At 45.0% G+C, this 12,870-nt stretch overlaps 1 non-coding gene across 1 annotated transcript; it reads right to left on the bottom strand.

Annotated features, from left to right (window-relative positions):
• Positions 1-11,538: 11,538 nt before the first annotated feature.
• Positions 11,539-11,611, bottom strand: TRNAR-UCU. Its single transcript has one exon. It is a non-coding gene; the product is annotated as a tRNA-Arg (tRNA).
• Positions 11,612-12,870: the final 1,259 nt, after the last annotated feature.

Genomic DNA, 12,870 nt, shown 5'->3' with positions numbered 1-12,870 from the left:
CTACCTGCCCTGCCCCTTATATCACTATTGGGGGTCTTGTGATACATGTCTACCTGCCACACCCTTTATACCAAAGTCCCTCATGAGAGGCTTCTAAGAAAACTAAAACGTCATGGGATAGGAGGCTATGTCCTTTCGTGGATTACAATCTGGTTAAAGACAGGAAACAGAAAGTAGGATTAAATGGTCAATTTTCTCAGTGGAAAAGGGTAAACAGTGGAGTGCCTCAGAGATCTGTACTTGGATCAGTACTTTTCAATATATATATAAATGATCTGGAAAGGAATACGATGATTGAGGTTATCAAATTTGCAGATGATACCTGCCATGCCCCTTATACTGCTATAGGGTTTTTTTGCACAGAAAGCACATTTGTGCACATAGATCATATTTTATGTGTGGAAAATTATTTGTTGCCATAGACCATGTTTTCTTCACTTAAAATATAATTTATGCAGACAAAAAATATTTTCAGGGCAGAAAGCATTTTTTATGCACAAAAATCATATTTTATGTGTGGAAAGCATGTTTTTTTTGGGTGCAAACATGTTTTCTACACATAAAATCCCAACTAGAGGTCTTGGCACCAGAACTCCATCTTCTGCCTTAGACTAACATCAGCCCTGGAACCTTTAGTGCACCTTGAACTAGGAGTTAAACTTCCAATGCTAAAAAAACAAGAGGTAATCCAGCGTGCCTTTAGGCATAGGAGAGTAATCCTTAATGGCATCGTGAAATTTCCAAGCGAGGGCACTAACTTAAACGCACAATGGTGTGTACATGTTTTTGTGTGCAAAACTCTTGCTGCCCTGGCAGTAGAGTTTGTGCATAAAAAATATGCGGGAAAACTGAGGGACAAACTTAGCACTATGTCAAGCATGACTTTTTGTCATGGTTCATTCAATGATAAAATCACATTTTATTACAGAATGGTGGAACTTCACCAACTTGTCCTGAGCATGATGACATTTTGACGGATGCCATGGAAGCAGTGAGACACAGACGCAGTGAGAGATCTTGGATTTGAAGAAATCATCCCGTGACGCAGGATTATATCAGAAATGTGGCCCGTGTCAGGATGTGAATGGAGAAATGTTTTAGGACTTTTCAAAGCAAATTAAGTGATTCTTAGTCCATTATACTGTATCTAGAAGAATATTGTGACTTTCAAAGATATTTGAGAAGAATATTGGGACCTTAAAAGATATTTTAAAGAAACTATTTGTCCATTAATAAGTCTTTTATATGCAAAATATTTTCAAAAAATGTCATTAATTGAGAACCAATGATGAAAGTCTAGTTGTTGCAGTGAAATGTGGAGTGCATAAACAGTTGTATACTCATACCATCCTGCCGCTCTTTCAGGATGGTATGAGTATTTTTTTATGAAAAATGTGTTTACAAAATCTGTGTCCCGATTACTTCTTACATTTAAATGAATCAGCAGTGTGGCTTGAGAGTACAGTACTGGCTAATTTTAAAAAGAACACATGGGCGCCCATCAGGGCTTTTACACGCATATGCTCACACAAGGGGAAAAACAGTTTTTTCATGTCAAAAGAGAGAAAGAGAAAGAGAGAGAGAGAGAGAGAGAATATGACACTATATATATCTACCACTGTAAGAGAGGCACTTTCAACTCAGGATGGGTTGGGGGGGGGGGGGGGGTGCGGTGTTGAATTGGTGAGGTACAGATCCTTGCACCCTGGCCATGGGGGAGGGAATGAAGGACTTGAACAAGTAAATGTAAATTGGTTATTTACTCTCTCAGACAATAGAAGGATTAGAGACACTCCATGAAGTTAGCAAGTAGCACATTTACAACTAATCGGATACAATTCTTTTTCACTCAGTGCATAATTAGGCTCTGTAATTCATTGCCAGAGGATGTGGTTAGTGCAGTTACTGTAGCTGGGTTTAAAAAAGGATTGGATAAGTTCTTGGAGGAGAAGTCCATTCACTGCTATTTGATGACCCTCGGAGTGAGGACACACCCAAAGATGAGATTTGTGCAATATTCTCTCAACCTAGCTTGATGGGCTCACAGTCTTAATGCACAGTGTATTACCTCAGCCTGACAGTGCCATACACCGCCAAAGGTAGAAAAGATTAGTGTAATCATGTACAACTTAAAGCCTCCATGACAAGTTAAGTGCACTCCGTGGAAGATGCATCATATTTTTGCCCCAGTGCAAAAACTGTTTCATATTTAGAAATTAAATTCTCCAGGTATATTTGATGGGAAAGCTACGGCTCAACACTAGAGCACATTTTCATACCTCTACTTCTATGCCTTCCAGCTACCTCCTCCAATCTCTTCCGGTAGTAGAGAAAGGGAGGTGGAGAGATTAGCAGGAACCGCAGGTGATCTAGGAAGTGCAAGGGAATAGGTATACTTTTTGACATAATACAATTATTGCTCTTTTTCTTTTCTTTTTTGGCAGGGGCTGCCAGGCAAGCACTGCTTTACTGTGCACAAAAGCAAATACAGTGAAAATGAAAGGCTGTTCCGTGGAGATTGGTATCTCAGGCAAGCAAGATCTTGCAGAGCTTTAACCCTGAAGGACAAGAATTAACTTGAATGAAGTGAAAGAAAATATGAACCCTAAAGCTGTAAAAAAAAAAACAAAAAAAAAACCCCTCCTCAAAGTGAGAGAGCATGGGCGTGGAACGCAGCTAGTGCTCCTTGTAACTGATTCCACTTATCTACAATTTGATCTTTATTGGAATGTTTCTCTTGTCCTGTGCACTCTTTTATCCAAACAATAGTAGCAATAGAATGAAACGTATTGATGTATCCTGGGAAAATAAAACTTCAGCAGGCTTTCAATTTAACCATCAAAATTGGTTACGTTAAAAAAAAATACAAAACAATGCAAAGTCATGCGTGTCAATGTCTTGCCGTTTATGCTCATAACTTTTAAAAATGTGTGTTATGTCTGAAACAGGCACTCAAAGTGACCCACCAAAGCATCTCAGGTGAATTTCTGCATTGTAATCAAATTACACGCACAGTTTTTAGGCAATTGAAAATCCACAGTTAGCACATAGGGCAGAGTTACCTGCAAAACTCCTTATTTTATTCCACAGACTGAAAAAAACTCTTTGTCTTCGTCAGGAGACTGTTTCTAAAGTGAACCGTATAGTTAGCCTGACAAACATCTCTAACTAGAGTACATACTTTACGGAAATGCTTCAGCTGTAACTATGATAGTGGCTATAACCAGAAGGAGAAACAAGCTCACAGCACACTATCAGATTAAACAGGATATCGGATTTATCGTCAGTGGCGGCATGTTTGGAGATTCTGTTGACTAAACTTAGGACCAGATGCACTACAGGGTTTTCCCTATTTGGGGGACATTTTTTTCGACTGCTAAAATCGGTGCAAAGTAGGGAGGCACTTTTTACCCATGGACTTGGCATCACATTTCAAAGGGAAGTCAACATGTACTTGCCCTTTGAAAACTGGCGAGGGCAGGGCTTAATTTGTGGAGGAATAGCCTGAAACGCAGTTCTGCCACTTCTTTTCTGACCAGAGGAAGTGCAGCAGGGATGGCTCTGCTCCAACCCCTCCCCTTCAGGGAGCCTGCAAGAAAGAGATGAGGAGAAGATGAACCTAGGGCACACAGAGCAAAAATCTAGCCACTCTACTCCAAATCCAGCCCCTTCCCTCCTGTTGTTCCCCCTCCTCTCCTCTTCTTACAGGCAAGAGGAGAAGAAGGGGAGATACTGAAGCAAATGTAACAAGCAAACAAAGCAAAAAAAAAACCCACAAAAAACCACAATAAGATGTTAAATTGGCACAAGTTTGAAACTTATGAGCAATATTGCCAGTCATCAAGGCTTCATTCCTGGCCTTGATAAGCACTGCAGCTCAAGTTTCAAACTTGTGTTGGCAACCCCTGTTTGCGTCTGTTGCTCAAGACTTAATTTCTGGTGAAGCAACCCAGACTGGCATTCTGCTACCATTTTTCCAGGACCTAAGGAAGCAATGTAGAACCGGTGATTCATCAGTTCTGGCTCCCCCACGGAAATGGAACAGAGCTGATGGTGTTAAGTCATTTCCAGCTCTCTGTAGAAATAGAGCAGAGCTGGGAGGGTGTGTGTGTGTGTGTGTGTGTGTGTGTGTGTGTGACAGGATCATTTCTGACCCTCCAGACCCCAGAGACAGCAGAGCAATCTATGTTGGAGTTACTTATCTTGAAAGGACGTGAGAGAGAATGGTAAAGGGTGAAGAGACATGAGATGAATGCTTGTCAGCCCCACTGCCACTGGGTATGTTTGCATGTACAGTATGTGTGTGAGGGTTTGTGTCTGTCTGTACGGAGGAGAGAATTCACACTTGGCCTCTATCTACTCCTCCCTTTCACAGAGCTCACATCCGGCCCAGGCCCCAGCCCCATTCCCTCCTATTCCACTTCCCACCATCCCTACTCCCCCCTCCACACCCACTTTCTTTTTCACTACAAATTAAGTTGTGAATGAGGATATAAAGTGCCTGCAGACTTTTGCAGCTGCTTTAGAGTGGGCAAAATGTGGGAATGCCTCCTCCCAGTCCATCTAATTGTACACATATGCAGAGACACCTTGGTCTCCACTAGATGGCCCTAGCTCCCTACCCTTGCATTAGTCAACTAGAACGGATAATACCATTCCTAACAGCACTTTCCCCTGAGGTTGGCTGGATGGTATAATCTCATTCCAGAAACAGGGGTGAGTTTAGGGAATAGTTGAGACAGTGTAGATTTGATTCGGATGAAGGAAGACGTGTTTTGTGAGCTTTCGAAGTTACGCCCCAGCCTAGCACAGAGAGGAAGAGGCACAGCTCTGCCAGTTTTTTTTGTAATAAAGACTGGAGGGAAGAAGGCAAAGAGAGGGTTTTTACTTTAGAATACATTTAACATTTTTGACTATTGGAGGCATAAGAACATAAGATTTGCCATACTGGGTCAGACCAAGGGTCCATCAAGCCCAGTGTCCTGTCTCCAGTGGCCAATCAAAGTCACAAGTACCTGGTAAGTAGCCAAACATTAACTAGATCCCATGCTACTAATAGCGGCAGCAAGCAGTTTATGGACTTCTCCAGGAACTTATCAAAACCTTTTTTAAACCCAGCTGTACTAGTTGCCTTAACACATTTTCTGAAAAACAATATACTATGTTTCTCCACTCAAGGGGTTAAACTCTACTATAAACAAATTAATTAATGCCAACCCCCTTCTATATCTTAAACATCCCAGGATACAAATCTTCTGTGCAACAAACTATCCAACAATCCAAAACAACCAAATTTGTTTAAAAATTATTTAAGGAAGAAAGTGGTAGTTATATATATTGACCGGTTAATTATGCACCAAAGTAATGGTACTAAGACTGGTTTCATATTTTTTCATAATCATTAACATACCACCTTCCTCCCTTGTCGAAAAGCCAGAAAATCCCACTCTTGTCAACTTTGTTTTTTGACTTGTTTTTATATATTTAATTGCCCATCAAATGTCCCAATCTTTCTATACAACAAACGTTTTATTATATATTTTTCTTTTTCTGGAAATATTTAAAATCTTCCTGTGCTTAACTTGGCTTTTTCATGCTCATCCATGTCACATGAAGGACCTCCCGACACAGCCATGTTTTGAAATCTGTGATTCCTTCATCAGGGGAGACTATGACTTCTGTTTCCTTCCAAAATGCTTATTTCAAATAGACGGGAACTAGACCAAGGCTCGAATTTGCCATTACTTATACTGCACTTTTGAATTAGAAAGCAACCAATCGGAAGGGTTCTTTTCATTCACTTATTAATGACAACCAATCCAATTCCTCATTATTTATTTATTTTATTTATTTAAAAATGTTTGTACACCGCCTTTACAAATAAGAATTTAGTCAAAACGGTTCACAGTTAAAACATACATAATCTGAAATAAAAACAATAAAATAAACAAATTTCTAAAAACAGAAACAACATACAAACAATGAGCTCCTTTCAAACAAAAAGTGCCATAACTCGCTTAAATGTGAACTAGGGTAATGGAGGGGAGAGGGAGAAAAGGGGGAGGGGGGAAGGAGGAGCTAGGAAATAATGTGTGTAGTGGCAAGAGTCATGGAAACATCATGAAGGGACATTTTAAGAATGGGGCTGACACTCGGCATGCGGGGAGGGCCCCCCTTAACCTGGCGCTTGCCAGAGAGGGAAACACCCCCCCCCCCCCCCGTTTCCCCCGACTCACCTTGGCATCGTGGTAGCGCGGTTCAAGCCCTCCCCTGGTAAGGGGGAGGGGCGGTGATGACGCGCGCGGTGCGGCGACGCCGGCGCGTCATCATGGATGACGTCAGCCTCGTGGCTATCGCGAAGCCGAGGGGCACAAAAGGAGCAGCGAGCGCTGGGCCCGGCCTTTTTCCGGCCAGCGCTCGCGTTTGTAAGAACGGAGGTCGCGCGAGGGGAGATCCTGGATGAGGCCCGACCCGCGACCGGAGCCCAATCGAGCAGGAGAAGCACGGAAAAATGGTGCAGGCACTCCACTAGCCCCCTAAGTGGACCCGGAGACCTGCACCAGAAATTTAAAGGCACAGTCAGCCTTTTACAGAAGACTTTGGTGCCGGGAGAAGCAGCAGCCCAGCGGCCACGTGTGGAGCCTGTCTGGTTACCTTGAACAGGCGGACTTCCCCAGCACTCCCTCCCCGTGACTACAGAATCCAACAAACTGTGAGTAAATCCTCCCTTTCCTTTCACCATGGCTGGGGGTGGAGCGGAAAAAGCAAAGGGAAAGGCAAGGCAACAAGGCAGGACGGAGCCAAGAAGAGCACAGGGAGAACCATCCCCCAATCTAGGGGAGGGAGGAGGAAAAGCTGGAGGGAGGCGAAAACCAGACACTAGGAGCCAAAAGGGTGGAAAAGTGGCCGGCTGCGGACAGAAGGTGCAGAAAGCAAGGTACAAAGGCAGGCATCAGCCGACTACAAACAAGGACAGCACAAGAGAGCAAGGCAGCAGACAAAAATGCAGTCAGAGGCGAGACAAGTTGGTTTGCCGCAGTGGGGTTGGCCCACGTGGCCCATGATGGGACCGGGGGCCATGCCTGGACCGGGACAGCCCGGCGCAACCGCGGACACGACCGGAATAGAGGGACAAGAAGGCAACCAGTACAGGGTTGCCCCATGGCAAGCACCAATGTGGCAGCCTTACCAACAACAAATGTGCCCGCCATGGTGGCAGATACCGTTGCCGTGGCATACCGCAGCAATGGGAAGCACGGCGCCGCAGACCGACAAAGACAAAGGAACAGAGGGACCGAACGAGCCGGTGCAGACGGAGGGGCTTGAGCCGATGGAGGACAGGCAAAGCAATAAGAGCCGACAACCCAGAAGGTGGGTCCCTGCCAAGGCTAGCAGCAGCGCCAAACCAGCGCAGGAGATGGAGGCGGAGACGGAAAGCGGCAAAGAGGACGTAATCACCATGGAGGTCAGCGAATCGGGAACACCCAGAGGTTCAGCTGGAAGAACAGACGAGCCAGCGATGGCAGAGGGAACGAGCGGAGGCAAGCAGGCAATAGGCAAGGAAACAAAAGGCAAGGTTACTAAGAAGAAAAGGAAGTCCAGCAAATCCACCGCTGACTCGTCAGAGGAAGACTCTGACGGGAGCGAGGCATCCAGGGGGACCTCACCTCGGCCCGAGAGGGTAATAGGGAACGCGACAGTGGCAGCAGCGATGCCTACCTTGGCGGATTTATGGGAGAGTGTCCCGAGAGCATTGCGTTGCAAAATAAGGAAAAGAGAGTATATAGATATATTTTCAATATTGGAAGGTAGGAAAGGCGCAACAGAGAAAAATAAAAAGGGCAAAAAGGAAGAGCAAAAAGGGGGAGAAGTAAAGGTGCCCAAGAACATCATTAATTGGACAAGGTCGTTTTTAAGAATGATCAGTGTCATAGGAAGGGAGGACCCGTTCCAGTACGCACCCATGATTAGTTATGCGGACACAATTTTGGAAGCATATGAAGAATACCAAGGGTGGTGCTGGCTAAACTATGACGAAAAGTTCAGGGATAAGATGGAAGAGAACAGAAACATGTCGTGGGGGATGGAGGATGTGGGTTTATGGTTGCAGCAGATGACCAGTAAGGCCATGGAAATAGGAGTGACACACAGAACAGGGAAGGCTGGTAATGGACAGGCAGCATCGGGGAGTAGTCAGCGGGGGGAAAGCGCTAACAATAAGGTGTGCTGGAGATTTAACAAGGCCGGATGCACTTTCCAAGAGTGCAAATTCAAACATATCTGTTCCGTGTGTGCCGCATCGCACCCGGCAAGTAAGTGTACAAAGAAAGGCCCAGGGAATTTTGGAGGAAGAGAAAAGCAGTAATGCTAAGGCACCCTCACCGGTGCAATTGGCAATTCTCTCCAAATGGCTGGCAGAATACCCTAGACGTGCTGTCGCTGCCAGGCTTAGGGAGGGTTTCCAATATGGTTTCAGCATACCCTTTCAGGGTAAAATTAAGAACACAAGCTTAGGAAATTCCTTTTCTGCAGTTAGGCACGCGGACGTAGTACGACAGAAGGTCAATAAAGAAATTGAAATGGGTAGAATGGCGGGTCCATTTGTGGACCCGCCATTCCGGGAGATTATGCTATCACCGTTGGCAGTAGTGCCGAAAAAGGAACAAGGAGAGTTTAGATTGATACAGAACCTGTCATACCCACCGGGAGAGTCTGTCAATGATCATCTGCCGAAGGAGGCATGTACGGTGCAATACGCGTCCTTTGTCATGGCAATTGCCCTGGTACGGACATGTGGGAAAGGAGCGTTAATGGCAAAGGCAGACATAAAGTCCAAATTTCAACTGCTTCCAGTGCATCCCGACAGTTTCCGTCTGCTGGGTTTCCAATTTGAAGTCCGATATTACTTTGACAAATGTATGCCAATGGGGTGTTCCGTATCTTGTGCATACTTCGAGATGTTTAGCACATTCCTACATTGGGCACTCCAAAAAAGGGCTGGGAATGGCAACGTGGTCCATTACCTAGACGATTTTTTGTTTGTGGGACCGGCCAATAGTAATACCTGCGCGCTAACACTAGTGACATTTCAGGAAATGGCGGAGGAGTTCGGGGTACCCTTAGCGCAGGAGAAGACAGAGGGACCCACTACCATTTTGTCCTTTTTGGGAATAGAGATAGACACGCAGGCCATGACGTCTAGACTTCCGATTGAGAAAGTGCACAAGTTACGGAACATGCTGAGGCAGACATTAGCGTCAAAAAAAGTAACTTTAGCTGAGATGCAATCTGCAATAGGAAGCCTGAATTTTGCGTGCCGGGTAATCCCCATGGGGAGAGCCTTTTTGAGGCGGTTAGCGGACGCGACAAGGGGAGTGAGACGCCCTCACCACCATATTAGAATATCTCGACCAATAAGGGCAGATAAATCAATGTGGTTGACATTTTTGGACAGCTTTAATGGCATTTCAATGTGGCAGGAGGAGGCCGTTTCAAATAGAGACTTGGCCATATATACAGACGCATCAGGAGGTTGGGGGTTCGGGGCGTATTGACAAGGAGCCTGGTGCGCGGCCCCATGGCCGAAGGAATGGAGGGACAGGGGATTGGTGAGGAATATCACATTCCTTGAGCTATTCCCTATACTGGTAGCTATCACAGTGTGGGCCCACAAGTTGCGCAACAAATGGATAGTGTTTTGGTGCAACAACCTGGCAGTAGTGATGGTGCTAAACAAACAGGTGGCCCGCTGTTCGCAGGTGGCGGAATTGTTGAGGAAGGTGGTGATACAAAGTCTGCATTTGAACATGACCATAAGGGTGAAGCATGTACCTGGCGTCCATAATCAAGTAGCTGATTCGCTGTCTAGGGCTAAGTGGGATCTTTTTCGCCAACAGGTACCAGAGGCGGAGCAGGAAGGAGTACTAATACCCGACCGTTTATGGCGGATTGGAACGAGACTGAATGGGGATTGTTGAGGGCGTCTGTAGCCTCTGCGACATGGAAAGCCTATTGTAGGGGTTATGCAAGGGTGCAGGAATTCCTTCAGGGGCAAGGAGGACCGCAGGGGGTGATAGAAGCTAAACAGATAATCCGGTTTATATCATGGGCAAAGGAATCGGGCATGTCTAGAGGTGCCACGGTGAACCAGTTAGCGGGTTTTGCCTTCTTTACCAAAGCACAAGGGTTAGGGGATCCGCTTAACTTCTTCATGGTTAAGAAGCTGCTAGCCGGATGGGCGCGAGAGGCGGCTTGGGAAGGCGATAAGAGAAGGCCAATAACGCATGAGGTGTTGGTAAGGTTATGGTATGCGATAACGAGGATATGTACAGAGCCATTTGAGACAGTATTGTTCAGGGCGGCATTCTGCACAGCATTTTTCGCGGCTTTAAGGGTGAGCGAGCTAGTGGCGCCATCCAAAAAAGATAGCGGGGCTAACGGACTACTGTACGGCAATGTTCAAGTGCAGCACCAGATCATCAGCTTATGGGTACACAAATCCAAGACAGATCAGAAAGCAAAAGGGGTAGAAATTCGCTTGGCAAGAGTGGGGTCACAGGTAACCTGCCCAGTGCAGCACATAAAGAACTATCTCCAAGTTAGGCCTAAGGGCGGGGCTCACCTGCTGGTACATTAGGAGGGGGTCCCACTGACGAAGTTTCAAATTGCGGCGGTCTTGCGCAAGGTATTAGACAGCGTAGGGCTGGACCCTAACGAGTATGATACGCATTCGTTCAGAATCGGAACCGCGACAAGTGCAGCGCAAGCGGGTTTGCCAATGGAAGCCATCTGTAAGATCGGCAGATGGCAATCAGCAGTGGCCAAGCGGTATGTGAGGCCGGAGAATTTGCCTTAGAAAGGCAAGCAGCTATTCATTTTCCAATCTGCAGTTATTTTTTTTACAGCACATCGTGATGTTAGGAGTATTGAGGTCAAAGAAGCACTGAAATACTGAATTTGTTCACAGGATGCCAAGGCCCATGTAGCCTACCATGCTTTCTAGTTATGCAATATCGGATAACCAACTTCGAGCCACATTCACAAATGAATATACACATTAATACAGACTAGAAAAGGATCCTTTTTGAACAAGGCTCTTAGGTGATGAGCTCTCCCAGCTTCTCCTTTGCAATATTCCCATTGCAGACCAATTCACTTTCTTATTCCTTTACTTTATTTCCAACATCTCTATGCTCTGGAGACCCTGTTTCACTGAACGTGCTCCTTTTCGGTAAAGAAAACCTACCTGAAAATATAGCCGAGTCTGTCTTTTTCATCCTCGTAGGATAAAATGTTGGAAGATGCACTTTGCGCCAGTGAATTCTTGTTTTTTTATATTATGTATAGCCTTCAGCTGTGTGAATATTACCATCCTAGGCCGCATCTCTTCCAAGGTGTTCAGTGTCATCTCTGCTCTTTGGGTTTCTTCTTGTTACGTGAACCATCATTGTTCCTCTGGATACTGTCTATGACCAGTATGTCATTGTGTGGAAGAAAACAAAGGCTTCATTCAGATGTATGCTTGAAAACATCACAACCCACCCCAGGTGGGACTTGAACCCACAATCCCAGGCTTAGAAGGCCAGTACCTTATCCATTAGGCCACTGGGGTCACGTAAGGAGCTTCCTTTCCTTAGAAACCCAGCGGGTGGCTTAGGTGAGCCACCCTCACCCTGCTTGGTTTTTCTGATTCAATCTTCTGCTTTACAGGGGATTTTGACACTGTCTAGCTCTATTACCAATCCACCCCCAGGTATAACATCACTAATGCTATGAGCATCCTTCTCAAGAGCATTTCCTATATTGCTGGAGACTATGCAGCTGAAAAGCAAAGTACCTGACCACCCATCTATTCAACGTTCCCATGCAAAACATTGACTGTCTCATGAGGGATGAGCTGGAATCACTTAAGGAAATTTGCTGTTTGGTCAGGTGGAGGATCTGAACTGGTGAAATATACTTTTATTCTATGTCACAATACTTTTCCCGTACACTGAAATAGAAACTGGAAATGGGAGCAGAGCCAGCCACAAGGATAAACACAGAGTGAATCAGGATTCCAGATACAGATGAAAGTACCCTGAGAATGCTCCTGTTGAAAGTCAAGCAACTATTCAATTTGCAATTAAGAGCAGTGTGCACGAAAGAAGCGATAACCTCAGAAAAGCATAAAAGTAGTGGATTTAGTGGAAGAAAAATGCATCAAGGCTCTCTAGTTTCCCACTTCTTCACCTAAGTCAATATCTCCTACCAAATGCTGCACTGCATTCAATAAACTTTGTCTCCTTAGGAACAGAATAGGTGAAAGTCCTTATCCAAAAAGGCCCTCAGGTCATGAATTTCTCCGCCCATTCCTTCTCTAATGACTTTTGCTTCCAGTCCAATACTCTTTCAAAATCCTTTATTCTTGTTCCCTCAACCACCTGACCTGAGAGACTCCTGTCGAAAGTCTAACTACTATTCCATTTGCAATTAGCAGTAATGTTTGCACGAAAGAAGTGATAACCTCTGAAAAGCATAAAAGTAGTTATTTTCATGCAAGAAATACAGATCAAGGCTCTCTAGTTTACCACTTCCTCACAAAGCCAATATTACCTACCGAACAAAGAGCTGCATTCAATAAAGATTATTTCCGTGGGAACAGAATGGGTGAAAGTCCATAAGTGTTATAGTGCTCAGATAATTTGCCTTGGAAAGCCAAGCAGCTATTCAGTTTCCAATCTGAAGTTTTTTTTGCTACACCACATCATGATGTTAGGAGTATTGAGGTCAAAGAAGCACTGAAATGCTGAATTTGTTCACAGGATGCCAAGGCCCATGTAGCCTACCATTCCTTCTAGTTATGCAATATCGGATAACCAACTTCGAGCT

Source organism: Rhinatrema bivittatum, chromosome 6, assembly GCF_901001135.1.
Source record: "Rhinatrema bivittatum chromosome 6, aRhiBiv1.1, whole genome shotgun sequence".
NCBI classification, from domain to species: Eukaryota; Metazoa; Chordata; class Amphibia; order Gymnophiona; family Rhinatrematidae; genus Rhinatrema; species Rhinatrema bivittatum.
This window is presented reverse-complemented; position numbering and strand designations above follow the sequence as displayed.